Here is a 15,313-nt window from a genome sequence, read left to right as displayed (position 1 = left end):
TCGACTTCTTATGCTCGGTGGGGTCACGCAGCGGCCAATTTAGTCTGTGGTACCCTTCTGAGTGACAAGTGAATCAGCATAGCACGGTTATTTCAAGGAAATCTCTCGACTCTCTCGTCTTGTTTTGCTCGGTGTGGCCACGCAGCGGCAAATTTAGTCTGTGGTACCGTTCTGAGTGACAAGTGAATCTAAGCATAGCACGATTATTTCCAGAAAATCACTCTACTTCTCGTCTTCTTATGCTCGCTGGGGCCACGCAGCGCAGATTTAGTCTGTGGTACCCTTCTGAGTGACAAATGAATCTGAGCATAGCACGCTTATTTCAAGGCATTCACTCGACTCTCTCGTCTTCTTATGCTCGCTGGGGCCACGCAGCTGCCGATTTGGTCCCTGACACCCGTCTGAGCAGGGTGTCGAACCGGCATTTTTTCGGGTTCGGTTCGGGCTCGGGTTCACACATTTCGGGTTCAGTTCCGGGTTCGGCTCCAGAGGGCCATTTCGTTCGGGTTCGAACCGGTTCGGACCGTCTCGAACCGGTTCAAACGGGTTGAGGACAAAAAAATCAGAACGCAGATGGGTTTCAGTCAATCTCGCTATGCGTTTTCTTTTTTCTTGCAAATCGCTATACAAAATAAAAAAGAGAGCCGCCGCGGTGGCTCAGTGGCTATGGTGCTCGGCTGCTGGCCCGAAAGACGCGGGATCGATCCCGGCCGCGGCGGTTGAATTTCTTTGGAGGAGAAATTCGAGGCCCGTGTACTGTGCGATGTCAGTGCACGTTAAAGAACCCCAGGTGGTCGAAATTTCCGGAGCCCTCTAATACGGCGTCTCTCATAGGCTCAGTCGCTTTGAGACGTTAAACCCCATAAACCAACCAACCAACCAAAATAAAAAATAAGTGCAACGATTTGTTTACGAGAAAATAAAACTGGGCTAGTTGGTAAGGGTTCCCAAGCAGCGCAGGTAATCGGCCCAATACTGGAAATGGGTGGTTTCACATTGATCCATTGTAGGTTCGGCCTTTGGCAAACATTTCCAATATTGGGCCAGTTATCTGCGCTGCTTGGGTTTATGCTTAAGCAGCGCAGTAAACAGAACAAAAGGAAGCCTGGAGAAGACAGAGACGCTGACTAACAACTGGTTATTACATTCTCGGAAAAGTATATGAAGGCGCAGAACACATTGAACAATCCAAAAAAACAGAAGAGCAAAGATAAAAACTAAAAAACCGTACTGCGCATGCACATTATAGTCGAGTCATGACATCTTTTTCAACAAAATTGGAGACTATATTCCATAGTAGACGGCACCCCCCTTTCTCCTGGACCTCACACAGTTGCCAAGAAAGCCTAACTCCTTATCTATGCAATTCATGGATGGTGAAGCAACACGCTCATCTGCTTCCTTCCTGATCACAAATGCCTCCACCATCTCCCTGAAAATTGGATCAGGGTGATTAAACAGGCGACTTGTCTTTCAAAGTTGGGAAGCAATGAGCATTTGTTCAAACATCACAGATGGGTGAAGAAAGCAGCGGTGTCGTACAACTTGGCATTGCATTGCAGCGAGTGCAACGATTTCTTCCCTCAGTAGATAAGACAAGTGTCCTGTTTAATAACAAGTAGGCACGCATAAAGCAGCTTTATAAGAAATAATTGCCACTTTTAGCGGCATTAGTATTTTTGGCTGGTGTACGAAGAATCAACTTGCTACGAACATCAGATATAACGAATGGAACCCGCGTGACCGTCAGGTTCGTTATAAGTGGACTGGACTATAGTTTCAATCGGCCACAGAAACCTTTTTCACCCTTCATACATGGACCTTACATGTCAGGACGTACTTTCGTGCCAAAAAGGGCGTTTGTGCCGTCGTCAGTGCATTTCTACCTGTCCGAGCAACGAGAAACAATTTAAGCAATAAAATGATATTTTTTTCGTGATGCGGTATTTTTTTGGGACATACTTAAGCAGTCTCTTAAAAACCCATTGCCATCATACATTTCGCTATAATATTTATGTCTGCGATGAAAAACTCCGGAATTCCGTGCGAACTTTTCGTGTTCATAGGACGCAGAACCGCAGTGTTCCAGGAGGTCACTGTTCAAACAAGAGTGCACTTTAACGCAGGAGGAATATGCTGCGCAAGTTCAACCTTCTGACTGGTTTCTCTTTCATGACGTGTGCACCGTCTGGAATTTTCATGTGCGGGTGGAGGCAGGTAGTTATGGTGGCGTGAGGCCTTATGCCGAGATCGCTGAATTCGACGCGGTCAAATAAGGCATGAGGAGGTCAGAGAGGTTCCAAATATTCCATGCAACTACCATAAAAAGAAGCCTACAAGATAGCCGAATAGGCTAAAGTATTTGTAAATGGAGTTTTCTGTTGCGCCGCCATTAGTAAGTCCCGCTCGGAGTCAGAGGTTAGACTATGCATGCTCTTTTAGTTGTTCTTTTTACGGCGTTAGCAGTATAGCCTGCTTTCCCAAAAATAACCGCGCTCGGTGCGTGCAGCCTCCATCCTTGATGCACACTCCGGTGGGCGCACATCAGGGCATTCACTGGCAAAAATGCATCTTCAAAAACTTTCACCCATCTCCCCACCCCCCATCACCCACCTGCACCCGATACAGCCGAGGCAGATTGTTGTGAAGGCTCAACGTATTCAGTCGCCCAAGCGTTCTACGAAAAAACGCTTACAATCATAAGCCTGTCTTGTCAGACACTAAGAACGGGAAGTATGACTACGAGAGGTAGATATAAGTCGCCAGACAGAGAATTCAAGATAGAGCAGTGCGAGAACAGCGGATGGAGCCGCGCGCTGCGACTGGCAGCAATTTTTTCTTAGAAGCAGAACAGTTTCAGCGAATCGGCATAACGAAATCACTTCATCGCAGTTACATTTCATCGCAGTAGCATCTTTCTGGGCGTAAACACTATCGCATGCCAGCGAGCGCATGTATTTCCGCATTTCCCTTTTGTGTAATCGGTATTTAATTTTTTTCTTATTAGTACATCTCAACCCTTGCCAAGAACCCGCCTTTCGTTGCTTATTGCCGTCGCGTGCAAACAAGAATATGCGGATTCTAAAAAAAAAGAAGCTGCACCAATTTGTACATCCTTCTTTTGGTAATACTAGTAGTAATATCTTGGGTTTAATATGTCGAGTAGACATTGGGGCTATATAACAGATGGTGTAGTGGAAGGCTCCAGATTAACGGAGACCAGCTGGGGATTTTGGACGTGTGACAGAGCACGCTGTTTTTTTATTTTTGAAATCCGCAGCCCAGCTCCACAGCCATTGAGCTATTTTCTTTCTCTATTGCACTACAGCCGCATCGTGAGGGGTTTTATTTAGAACTTGCTTTCTAAGACAATGAGCGCCCACAAAAGTAAATGTTGCACTACACACTGCAGTTGCTCAGTGGTTAGGGCGCTCGGTTACTTATTCGGTGTACCCGGGTTCGAACTCGGCCCCGGTGGCTATGTTTCGATAGAGTCGAAACGCAAAAGGCACCGTGTGCTGCGCGATGTCAGTGCACGTTAAAGAGCAACTGCGCCCCTTTTTCAGAATTTCGCGATACTCAATTCATATAGGCTGTAGGTGAAGCATGCTAAGTTTTTTGCACTACCATCTAAAGCAGTGACGTAATCGACAATAATTTTGCACTTCTCAAAGCAACAGATGATTGCGGGGAAGTTCAGTGTGATGTCACGGAAGGTATGATTTCAAATTACTGCTGCCGTCAGCCACGCCCTGCCGTGCTTCGTTGGACGCTGCCAAACAATGTTCGGCGGGCTTTGACTTCGGTGGCATTGGTTTTTTTCCTTCAAAGCAAACGTTTATGCGCTGGAAATGTACGGATACTTTCGATGACGTCATCATGCGTCCCTCATCTAGCGTTGTGCGCTGCGGAGAAGCTTGAAGGCCGTCGCAATTTTAAAGGTTACGTCACCGTTTCAAATGCTGGGCCAAAAGAACTTCGCAAACTTTACCTGGAAGTTTCACACATTCGACCCTTTTAAGCTCGTCGATTTCTAAAACCTATGCAGTTGCCCTTTCTATGGATCCCCAGCTGGTAGAAATTATTACGCAGCCCACCCCTACTGCACCTGTTTCTCTTTTTCTTTCACTCCCACCTTCCTCCCTCTCATACGACGTGGTTCAGGTGTTCATCGAGAAGTGAGACAGATTGCGCCATTTCCTTTCCTCAAAAACTACCATCAGAACATTGTTGGTTCCTCGCGCTAATATTTCGTCTATTTGTGGGAAATGACGCAAAGAAAAGGAAGGCATTCTGAATCGGTACTAAAATGACTATAGACACAGTTTTATTGCGTGTTTTCTCCTTTAAAATGACGCCATAGATATTAGAATACATGGATCACCATGAGGTAGTCGCCTACTGCCACTAAATAATTTAGCAGAGATGAAGTTGTCACTTGGAGACAATTACAAACAGGCTCTTTCCCAAACCTACATATACTAAACAAAATGCACCCTATGATATACACGGACAAATGTCCCTGGTGCGACGAAAAACCTACTCTATACCACATCACATGGGCCTGCCAAAACATACACGTCGTCCCCAAAATACAAAACCCGAGTGCGGAGCAGTGGCAGACTGCTGTCCAGCGACCGCTGTGAAGACCAACAAGGACTGGTACAGCGAGCACAACGGGCGGCACTGGCCAGCGGAGCCCTGGACTGAGGGCAACCGACCACTGATTAGAGGCGGACGACGTCGACAGAGAAGGCTCCGGGGGGTAGAACCAAGACGTCTCTGATGATGCCTCCAAACCGGAGGAAAAACCAATAGTGTAATAAAGTTTTCCCTTCCTTAGAAAATATTTTTTTCTTCCATGCTGTTTCGGTTTCATCAACCGAATGATGGCTGTGACGTGAGTTCAAATTTAGGTCACGTGAGGCATGGGAAAACTAATACAAACGCTGATATGTTGTTCTGACTCACTGTAGCACTTAAATCAAACGACTTCAAGACCTATAATTACAGCGAACGACGTATGAGCAGTTATATAGGCGTTTCATAGCACCTCAGGCGACCTAAATTCCACTACACGTCACAGCCATAGTTATGTTGGTGAAACCAAAACAGGGTCACGAAGAAATTCAAATATAAATTATTTATTATGTGTTGGTGAATACCACATGGTGCTCCATGTACACCAACATCTAACGCATCGTTTGAAAGAAGGCACGCAAGCAAAAGTTTGGTGTCTATAGTACTTTACTGAGTTAGAGCAGTTCTAACATTTTTATTAAAGATTGTGGGAATCCTGGCTTTCCGCCGTCGCCTTTGCGCGGCTGTGCCGGCCGCCCGCGTTGTTTCTCCTCTTTCCCTTGCTCCCGCCTCAGGCGGTGGAGAGGCGGCTGGGTGACTAATCACTGTCATTTAGCCACAGCTCCTCCCCGGCTCCCCAAGGGCCTTTGCCATTGGCGCCTTTTGGCGGGAATTCGGGACCCCGCTTTGGGCGGCCGCGCGCCGCGCGACCGTCCGAGCGGGGCCCAGAGAGAGAGATCCCTCCGAGACAGCGTAAGGTGCGTACGTTACTGTTTGTCCGTGCCGGCCTTTGCCGTTCGGACCAGTGCTTACTCGAGCTCGCCCGCACGTGTCCTCTGACGTGCAGCGGCTCGAACCTGTCCAGCGGGGTCCAGCGACCTCCGACAGGCGTACCTTGCGTTGATTGCCCACTCTCTCTCGCAACCGGCCCAACGGTCGACACGAGAGGGAGATCACAGCACTGCCGCGGGGACATTCTCCTGCAGCGGCGTGTTAGCGGCGCGCATTACTCGAGTCGCTTCGTGCGCGCAGCGGAGCCTTGCTCCTCGCGCGCCCCCGGGACGGGGTGACTGTTGAGTGTTTGTGTACCTGCTGAAGGACGACGTGAATAAACGTCTCCTTTGTGAACTTGGAGGCCTATTTCTTTGCGGCGAATCGCTCTCCTCCCAGCGGAGGTTGAGTGCGCTGCAACGGTGTCCCAGTGTGTGTGTGGTGACGGCTGATCGGGGCCCTTGGCTCGCGCGAAGCTCGAACCCGCGGTGGGTGGTGGCCTGTGTCCACTTAGAAACGCACAACTGGCGCCCAACGTGCTAAGTCATTGGCGCTTACGCCTTTGATGACATATTAGACGAGCAGGTCGCCTTGCCGATCACGCTTGCGCACCATGTCTACCCCCAGCGGGGCACTCGGCAGCTACATGTCGGCTCCCTACGGAGTTGTAGCGTCGTTTGATCCGCTGGCTGCTGTTCCTTCGAATAGCCAGACACCGTGGTTGGCCGCGGCCCCCATTGGGGTTTACGGCGACACAACCCAAAATGTCGACCACGCGGCTCCCATCGGAGCTGTATCGGAAGCACCCTGCGGTGCATCCGCTGGTCACATGCCTCAGCTGTGCACGCTTTCCGCCCAGTGCGAAAGCAGTTTGTGTCACGCTGCCGCAACCGGCAGTTTCGAACAGCAGCAGCCGTGCCCCGCGAGCAGTCAATTCTGCTCTGGGAACGGCGAGGCGCTGGCCCGGTTCCCTGCGGAAACCACGCCGCTCATCGAACTAGGAGCCTTGCCTCCCTCGTTCGTGCAGCCCGCCCAAGCCTCCACTGAGGCTGGAGCGCAGGCGCTGCTAGCCAGTGCTGCCCAGATGATCCAGTCGCTGTCAGGGGCTGTTGGGACGCTTTTGGCCACGCCGAAGTTGTCTCACCCCGCGGTCAAGTTGCCCATGCCAACATACCGCGGGTATGATGACCTACTCAGTGCCCGGGATTTCCTTGAGTCCCTCACCCATTATCAGAGAACTATGGGTCTTACTGAGCAGGTGGTGCTTGCACACATCATCCCCGCAGCGCTGACTGACACGGCAGCTCGGTGGCATCGGCTTTCCGGCCACCGGGCAGCGACTCTCGAGGAGTTCCGTGCAGCATTCCTGCGCGAATTCCTGCCCGCTGACTACGAGCGTAGGAGGCGGAGAGAGCTGGAGCTCCGTACTCAGGCTCCGGATGAGTCGCTGCAAGAGTATGTTCGTGCGATGGAAGACCTTTTCTCAATCGCCGAGCCCAGAGCCTCGAACGAGGAGCGTGTCGAAAGGACGATCAGGCAGGCACATCCGACCTTTTCGGCTTACCTGCGCGGCGGCCGATTCCGAGATTTGCAGGAGCTGGCCGCCGAGGCAAAGCGCATTCAAGGCGACATTCTCGCCGCGCGCGCCTATCGTCCGCCACCGCCGGCAAGCGAGGCCCTTGAGCCACGTTGTGCATGGAGAGGGGCCTTGCCCTTACCCAACCGGCGACCACCCGCACAACCTGCCTTTGCAGCTGTTAGCGGGCAAAACGAGGCATGGGAGTTGAGCGACAGAGCTCTCGATCCCTACTCGTACGGGAGACGGGCAGCCTGCGCTGCACCGTTTTCTGAAGCGCGTGCTGAGGGGCGCCAAGCGCTCCAACGCACAGCGGAGGGGGAAACCCGACTCGGCCGACCCTTTGGTCGTGCAGCGGGCGGACCCAGGCAGGGAGAGGCGCCATTGTCCCGCGACCAAGCTCGCGGCGGTGTGCGCTGCTTCCGCTGCCAAGAGAGGGGCCACTTAGCAAGAGAATGCACCGTAGCCAGGCCTCCTGCGAGGCAGGGAAACGGCGGCGGGGGTCAGTCGTAAAGGGACCACCGGCCCAATCTCTGCTAATTCCCTCTGCGTACAGAGCAAGCTGCCTTGCTAATGCGCACGCGTCGTTTATTCCGGTCACCATTGCTGGCCGCGAATTTTCGGCGTTACTGGATACGGGAGCCAGCGCTTCCTTGTTCGGTGAAGAGGTGTTGTCCCACTTGCAAAAGCACTCTGTGCGCTTGCGGGACTGCCGTACGGCATTCAACCTTGCGAAAGGCGTAGCCCATTCGGCTGGCGCCGCGAGGCTGACTGTCAGGTGGGGAGAGCGGACGAGACGCACGCGTTTCATCCATCTCCCAGGGCTCAGTGTGCCCATGATTCTCGGACGGGACTTTCTCCTGAAAGCCGGGATCGTGGAGGACATTGCGAATGGCGGCTATCGCGACGGATCATTTTCCCAGCTTAAGCCGTTCATTAGCCCACCGGCGTCAGTATCTGCCTGCGCAGTGAAGGCGTTCGGAGAGTGCCACGCTCAGCGGACAGGCCCACGCCCTTGTGTCGAGCGTTCCGTCGTTCAGCCTCCCCATTGGGACCGAGCGGCGCGGCACGACCAGGCACCACATCCGCTGGCCGCCAGTGCGGTAACATTGGATGACACACAGAAGGCTCGTTCGACAGCGCTATTGCGTCATTACGATGAGCTCTTCACGGATCAACCTGGCTGTACCACTTTAGTGAGCCACAAGATCCACACTGGAGACGCGCTTCCTTTGAAGTGCAACCCTAGACCCGTCAGCCTTGCGAAAAGGCAGGTGATTGATGGGTTGCTGGATGAGATGCTGTCGGCGGACATTATCCGCCGCTCGTCCAGCTCCTGGGCGTCTCCGGTGGTGTTGGTGCCTAAGATGGCAGCCACCGTTTGTGTGTGGATTATCGCCGTCTGAATGCGCTGACTCGCAAGGATGCCTATCCGCTCCCGACGACAGCTCAATCGTAGGAAACCTGGGCAGCGCGCGGTACTTTTCCACGCTAGATGCCTCCAAAGGTTACCTACAGGTCCAGATGGCTGACACTGACCGGTCCAAGACCGCGTTCACGTGCCACAGAGGGCTGTTTGAGTTCACTCGTATGCCCTTTGGTCTCTGCAATGGTCCTGCGACTTTTCAGAGGCTCATGGACCGCGTCCTGGGGGAAGCGAAATGGTCCCACGCCATGTGCTACCTGGACGATATCGTGATTTATTCACGAACCTTCGATGAGCACTTAGGCCACATTGCCGACGTGCTCGAGAGGGTACGGGCTGCTGGGATGACTTTGAATCCTGCGAAAGCCCAAATAGCGCGGACCCGGGTTCAGTTACTAGGGTTCACGCTGGGCGAGGGCTCCATTGAGCCTGTAGCGGAGAAACTTCGAGCCATACTCGAATTTCCCGCGCCCAAGGACGTACGCGGCCTCCGCCGCTTTCTGGGAATGGCCAATTTTTATCGGTCGTTCATCCCGTCCTGTGCCCGCGTGCAGGCACCCTTGACCAAGCTCTTGGGAAAGACTGCAGCGTGGCGATAGGGGCCCGAGCAAGAGCGATCCTTTCGCCTCCTGTCTAGTGCCATTGGCGAGACAGCGCAGCTCAGGCTACCCGACCTGACCAGGCAGTTCGTAGTCCAGACTGACCCGAGCGATCTGGGTTTAGGAGCAGTTCTCCTACAGGAATTCGATGGCGTGCTGCAACCGCTGGCCTTTGCCAGCCGCTCCTTGCTGCCCTCGGAGAGGAATTATTCCGTGACCGAGAAGGAGTGCCTCGCCATCGTGTTTGCACTGCGCAAATTTGACGTCTACCTTGATGGAACGCAATTCGTGGTGCAGACAGACCACAGTGCGCTCAGTTGGCTGATGCGGCTCCGCGAGCCTGCGGGTCGGCTGGCGCGCTGGGCTCTCCTGATACAGCATTACGACTTTTCCGTGCAGTATCGAAAGGGGAGCACAAACGTGGTAGCTGACGCGCTATCCCGTGCCCCAGTCGCCAGCGGCGCCTTGACGCCTGTAGGCGGAGGGGGCGAAACAGCGGACGAGCCGCCGGGCGGCTAGGAGGGAGAGCCCGCGAACGGGTTAACCCATTCTGCTAACCAGGCAAGCAGCGCTTCGCAAAGAGGACGAGAGGCGAAGCTCTTCGTGAGCGCCTCGGAGTTGCCGACGCGAACGGAAATTTTGGCTGCAAACCTGAGTGGGGACGAGACCATGCTCCCCTCTGGGATGACTGGAATCGTTTTCAGCCGTAAAGAGCTACAAAGCCCAGCAAAATGACCCCTTTTGTCGCGAGGTGAGCGACGGTCTCAGGGAGACGGAGCGCCGTGACGTACTTGTATTGTAGCGGGCGCAGGGGGGCAGAAGCCAGCGTGTGTCGCGGCGAACCCCGGGGATTCATATTTGCTGGACCATGACGGGCTCGTGCTGAAATACATAGCCACCGATGACGAGTCCATCGACCCGTTCAAGGTGGTTATCCCCAAAAGTCTGAGAGGTGCACTGTTGAGATTCTCTCATGACGAACCACTGGCCGGTCATCTGAGTGGCTCCAAAGTTTTTGCAAAACTGAGTCAATCGGTGACGTGGCCCGGCATGAAGCGTGACATTTTCCGCTATTGCCGTTCCTGCCATGTCTGTCAAGCGGTCAAGTCACAGGGCGGCAAGCCGCCTGGAATGATGAAACCAATTGACAGTGTGCGTCCGTGGCAGATGGCCACCTGCGATTTGATGGGGCCTTTCCCCAGGAGCAAGCAGGGGTTCATTTACCTTATGGTAGTCGCTGACCACTTTTCCAAATGGGTTGAGTTGTACCCCCTTCGGAAAGTGTCAGCACGAGCGGTGCTGGATAAACTCCAGGAAGTGTTCTGTCGGTTCGGCTTTCCGGAAAGACTGATCACAGACAATGCGTCATATTTCACCGCTCGGGTGTTCGGTAACACGTGCCGTTCCCTCGGAATCGAGCACTACACCACTTCACCCTACCACCCCCAGTCCAATTTGACCGAGCGAATCAACCGAACGCTCAAGCCAATGCTGGCGGCCTTTGCCGAGTGTCAAAAGGATTGGGCAGACCATTTGAGCGAGTTTGCGTTCGCCATCCGAACAGCTGAGAATCGCTCAACTGGTTTCTCTCCCGCCTTCCTCAATTTCGGGAGGCAGCTGGCGAATCCGATGTCAAACGTCGTGCAGAGCCAGCTCGGGGATGAGCAGACGCGGGCAGACTGCTCTGCTTATGCGTCGACGCTTCGGGACCGGCTTGGTCGGGCTCTCAACAGAGCAAGGCAGAGTTTGGCGGCAGCCAGAGCCCAACAGAAGGATCAATATGACCGCAAGCACCGCCGCCTGACTTTTCAGGTGGGTGATCTTGTCCTGAAGCGCAACCACGTTCTTAGCGATGCGAGCAAGGGGTTCTCAGCCTCGCTCGCTCCTAAGTGGCTTGGTCCGTACCGAGTGGTCAGAGTCTGGTCGCCACTCGCGTACCTGCTGGAGGATCCCCTTACGGGGAAAACCAGCCGTGCCCACATCGCAGACCTGAAGGCCTACGCGTCACGGTCTGACGAGCTTGCGCCGGTACCCATTGGTATCAAAGCCAAGCGCAAAGGCACAACTGGTGCTGCGGAACGCAAACGTACGGAGCACCGGTACAATCTGAGGCGACGGTCACCGGTGTGATTAATGCCCGACGGCGGACTTTTCCGCAACCGAAGGCACGCAGCCTCAGCTAGCTGGCGAGCTTTCTCGTCAGGCCCTACCTAGGCGAAGCACGGTGTGATAATTTTTTTTGGTGTTGTTTTTGCAGCATGCTCAGTTCCAGCCTTGTGTGTTTATCAGTTTATTTATTTGTTCGCTTGAGTCAGTTTCTAGCCACTTTCGTTTCCCCGCTTGTACGTCTGTTTTCGTTCTAACGTACCGATATGTACATAGGCAAACTTCAGCCCGCTCATGCTTGCTCTTATCTTCTAGAAGGAATAGATTGGATTAGGTGTCGTTTGTACAGCGCGCCTTTTCTCATTTCCGGCCCGACTGTGGGTGGTTGGCTCGTTAAGGAGCCGTGTGTCGCGGTGCGCGAGTTTTGTGCGGCCCGTATGGAGGGGAAGTTGGCGGGGCGTTTGGGGCGATGGGGGGCGGAAAGTGCACCCTTTGACCCTCGCCGCGGCGCCTCTGGACGCTTCTGATGGGGGGGGGGGTCGTTGTCGCCGACCAGCGTCCGCGCACTTGCGGGTGTATGCGTGGTTGTGGCTGTGACTGTGTGCGCGCGTAACCATGAGCCAAGGCGACACCTGTGAGTTGTGCCGTTGTGTCCTTCTGCGTGAGCGCGAGGATGAGAAGGACCCCTCGCTGTGGACAAGGTTACACATCTGGACGCCGCCGAACGTCCTCGCCCGTTTCAGCCGGCGTGAAAGGGGTGCACTAACTTTCTTGTGCCCGAACGTGATGTCGTGTCCAAGGGCGCGAGGTCAGTGCTCTGCCGCGGCCCCGTCGTCATCAACGCACCCTACATCAACGGAAAGAAGACCGCCATCAGTCGTCGGCCCTCCCAACCTGTTCAAATTGAAGTCTGCGAGCGGTGAGTCGCCGACAGGCCCACTGGGCCGCGCCACCGAACTTTGAGGCTGGCATCCACCTGTAACAAAGTTGTACAGTTGTATTCACATCTTCTTGTGTACCGCGTATATAATCTGCAAGCTGTTTTGATTTACTGAAGCGTATGCAAGTGTTATTTGCCTTGTTTTTCCTTTGTTTTTTTACATTGTTCTGGCTGGAACTGAAGTGTAGCTAGTTTTTTTTTGTGTATTCATTTCTTTATTTTGGAACTGAAGTGTAGCTAGTTTTTTTTTGTGTGTGTATGTGTATTCATTTCTTTATTTTGGAACTGAAGTGTAGCTAATTTTTTTTGTGTATTGATTTCTTTATTTTTGGCCGCGTGCTTTGCCGATGGGTAGGAGGGCATTTAAGGAGAGGGGGATGTGGGAATCCTGGCTTTCCGCCGTCGCCCTTGCGCGGCTTTGCCGGCCGCCCGCGTTGTTTCTCCTCTTTCCCTTGCTCCCGCCTCAGGCGGTGGAGAGGCGGCTGGGTGACTAATCACTGTCATTTAGCCACAGCTCCGCCCCGGCTCCCCAAGGGCCTTTGCCATTGGCGCCTTTTGGCGGGAATTCGGGACCCCGCTTTGGGCGGCCGCGCGCCGCGCGACCGTCCGAGCGGGGCCCAGAGAGAGAGATCCCTCCGAGACAGCGTAAGGTGCGTACGTTACTGTTTGTCCGTGCCGGCCTTTGCCGTTCGGACCAGTGCTTACTCGAGCTCGCCCGCACGTGTCCTCTGACCTGCAGCGGCTCGAGCTTGTCCAGCGGGGTCCAGCGACCTCCGACAGGCGTACCTTGCGTTGATTGCCCACTCTCTCTCGCAACCGGCCCAACGGTCGACACGAGAGGGAGATCACAGCACTGCCGCGGGGACATTCTCCTGCAGCGGCCTGTTAGCGGCGCGCATTACTCGAGTCGCTTCGTGCGCGCAGCGGAGCCTTGCTCCTCGCGCGCCCCCGGGACGGGGTGACTGTTGAGTGTTTGTGTACCTGCTGAAGGACGACGTGAATAAACGTCTCCTTTGTGAACTTGGAGGCCTATTTCTTTGCGGCGAATCGCTCTCCTCCCAGCGGAGGTTGAGTGCGCTGCAACGGTGTCCCAGTGTGTGTGTGGTGACGGCTGATCGGGGCCCTTGGCTCGCGCGAAGCTCGAACCCGCGGTGGGTGGTGGCATGTGTCCACTTAGAAACCCACAAGATTTACGCAAATATTTAAAAGGGAGGAGTAATAACTCAAGGTTTCACATAAACCTGACGTACAAGTATTTATAATTGGTGGTACTACATTAGAGAAGCGTCAATTAGGATTCTTCCCGGGCACCAGACCTCCTGTAAGTCTGCTGTCGCTTATACTGGGTACCATTTTCGCACTTCCCAGCGCACACAGCTACGGGTGGGAAATCTATGCGATTGATATCTCATTTTGTCGGAAAACAAGACGTATGCCGGGATGCGAAAAAAGTGGGCTGAACCGGGTACCGAACCGGTTCGGAACGGTTCCTTTGAATCGTTCCGGTTCGGGTTCAGTTCCAAGATGGCGAAAAAAATATCGGTTCGGTTTCGGTTCCTGGCGAAAATTCGGGTTCGGTTCCTGTTTCGGGTTCGGGTTCAGTTCCGGTTCGACACCCTGCGTCGGAGTGACAAGTGAATCTGAGCATAGCACGCTTACTTCAAGAAAATCACTCGACTCTCTCGTCTTCTTATGCTCGCTCGGGCCACGCAGCGGCAGATTTAGTCTGTGGTGCCTGTCTGAGTGACAAGTAAATCTGAGCATAGCACGCTTACTTCAAGAAAATCACTCGACTCTCTCGTCTTCTTATGCTCGCTGGGGCCACGCAGCGGCAGATTTAGTCTCTGGTACCAATCTGAGTGACAAGTGAATCTGAGCATAGCACGCTTATTTCAAGAAAATCCCTCGAGTCTCTCGTCTTCTTATGCTCGCTGGGGCCACACAGCGGCCGATTTATCTGTGGTACCCGTCTGAGTGACAAGTGAATCGGTCATAGCACGCTAATTTCAGTTAAATCACTCGACTCTCTCGTCTTCTTATGCTCGCTGGGGCCACGCAGCGCAAGATTTAGTCTGTGGCACCCTCCTGAGTGACAAGTGAATCTGAGCATAGCACGCTTATTTCAAGAAAATTACGCGTCTCTCTCGTCTTAATATCCTCTGTGGGGCCACGCAGTGGCAGGTTTAGTCAGTGGTACCCCTCGGAGTGGCAAGTGAATCTGAGCATAGCACGCTTATTTCAAGAAAATCACGCGTCTCTCTCGTCTTAATATCCTCTGTGGGGCGACGCAGTGGCAGGTTTAGTCTGTGGTACCCGCCTGAGTGACATGTAAATCTGAGCATAGCACGCTTATTTCAAGAAAATCACTCGACTCTCTTGTCGTCTTAGCTCGCTGGGGCCACGCAGCGGGAGATTTAGTCTGTGGCCGCGGTGGCTCTGTGCTTATGGTGCTCGGCTGCTGACCTAAAAAGACGCGGGTTCGATCGCGGCCGCGGCGGCTAGAATTTATTTGGAGGAGAAATTCTAGAGGCCGGTGTACTGTGCGATGTCAGTGCACGCTAAAGAAATCGAGGTAGTGGAAATTTCCGGAGCCCTCCACTACGCCGACTCTCATAGCCTCAGTCGCTTTGGGAAGTTAAACCCCATAAACCAAACCAAACCAAACCTTCTGAGTGAGAAGTGAATCTGAGCATAACACGCTTATTTCAAGAAAATTACTCGACTCTCTTGTCTTCGTATGCTCGCTGGAGCCACGCAGCGGCCGATTTAGTCTTTGGTACCCTTCTGAGTGACAAGTGAATATCAGGATAGCACGCTTATTTCAAGAAAATCACCCGTCTCTCTCGTCTTCTTATGCTCGCTGGGGCCACGCAGCGGCCGATTTAGTCTTTGGAACCCTTCTGAGTGACAAGTGAATATGAGCATAGCACGCTTGTTTAAAAAAAATCACGCGTCTCTCTCGTCTTCTTATGCTCGCTGGAGCCACACAGCGCCGATTTAGCCTTTGGTACCCCTCTGAGTGACAAGTGAATCTGAGCATAGCACGCTTATTTCAAGAAAATCACTCGACTCTCTCGTCTTCTTATGCTCGCTGG

The sequence above is a fragment of the Amblyomma mixtum genome, chromosome 6 (genome assembly GCF_055824585.1).
Source record: "Amblyomma mixtum isolate Tamu chromosome 6, ASM5582458v1, whole genome shotgun sequence".
Lineage (NCBI taxonomy): Eukaryota > Metazoa > Arthropoda > Arachnida > Ixodida > Ixodidae > Amblyomma > Amblyomma mixtum.
This window is presented reverse-complemented; position numbering follows the sequence as displayed.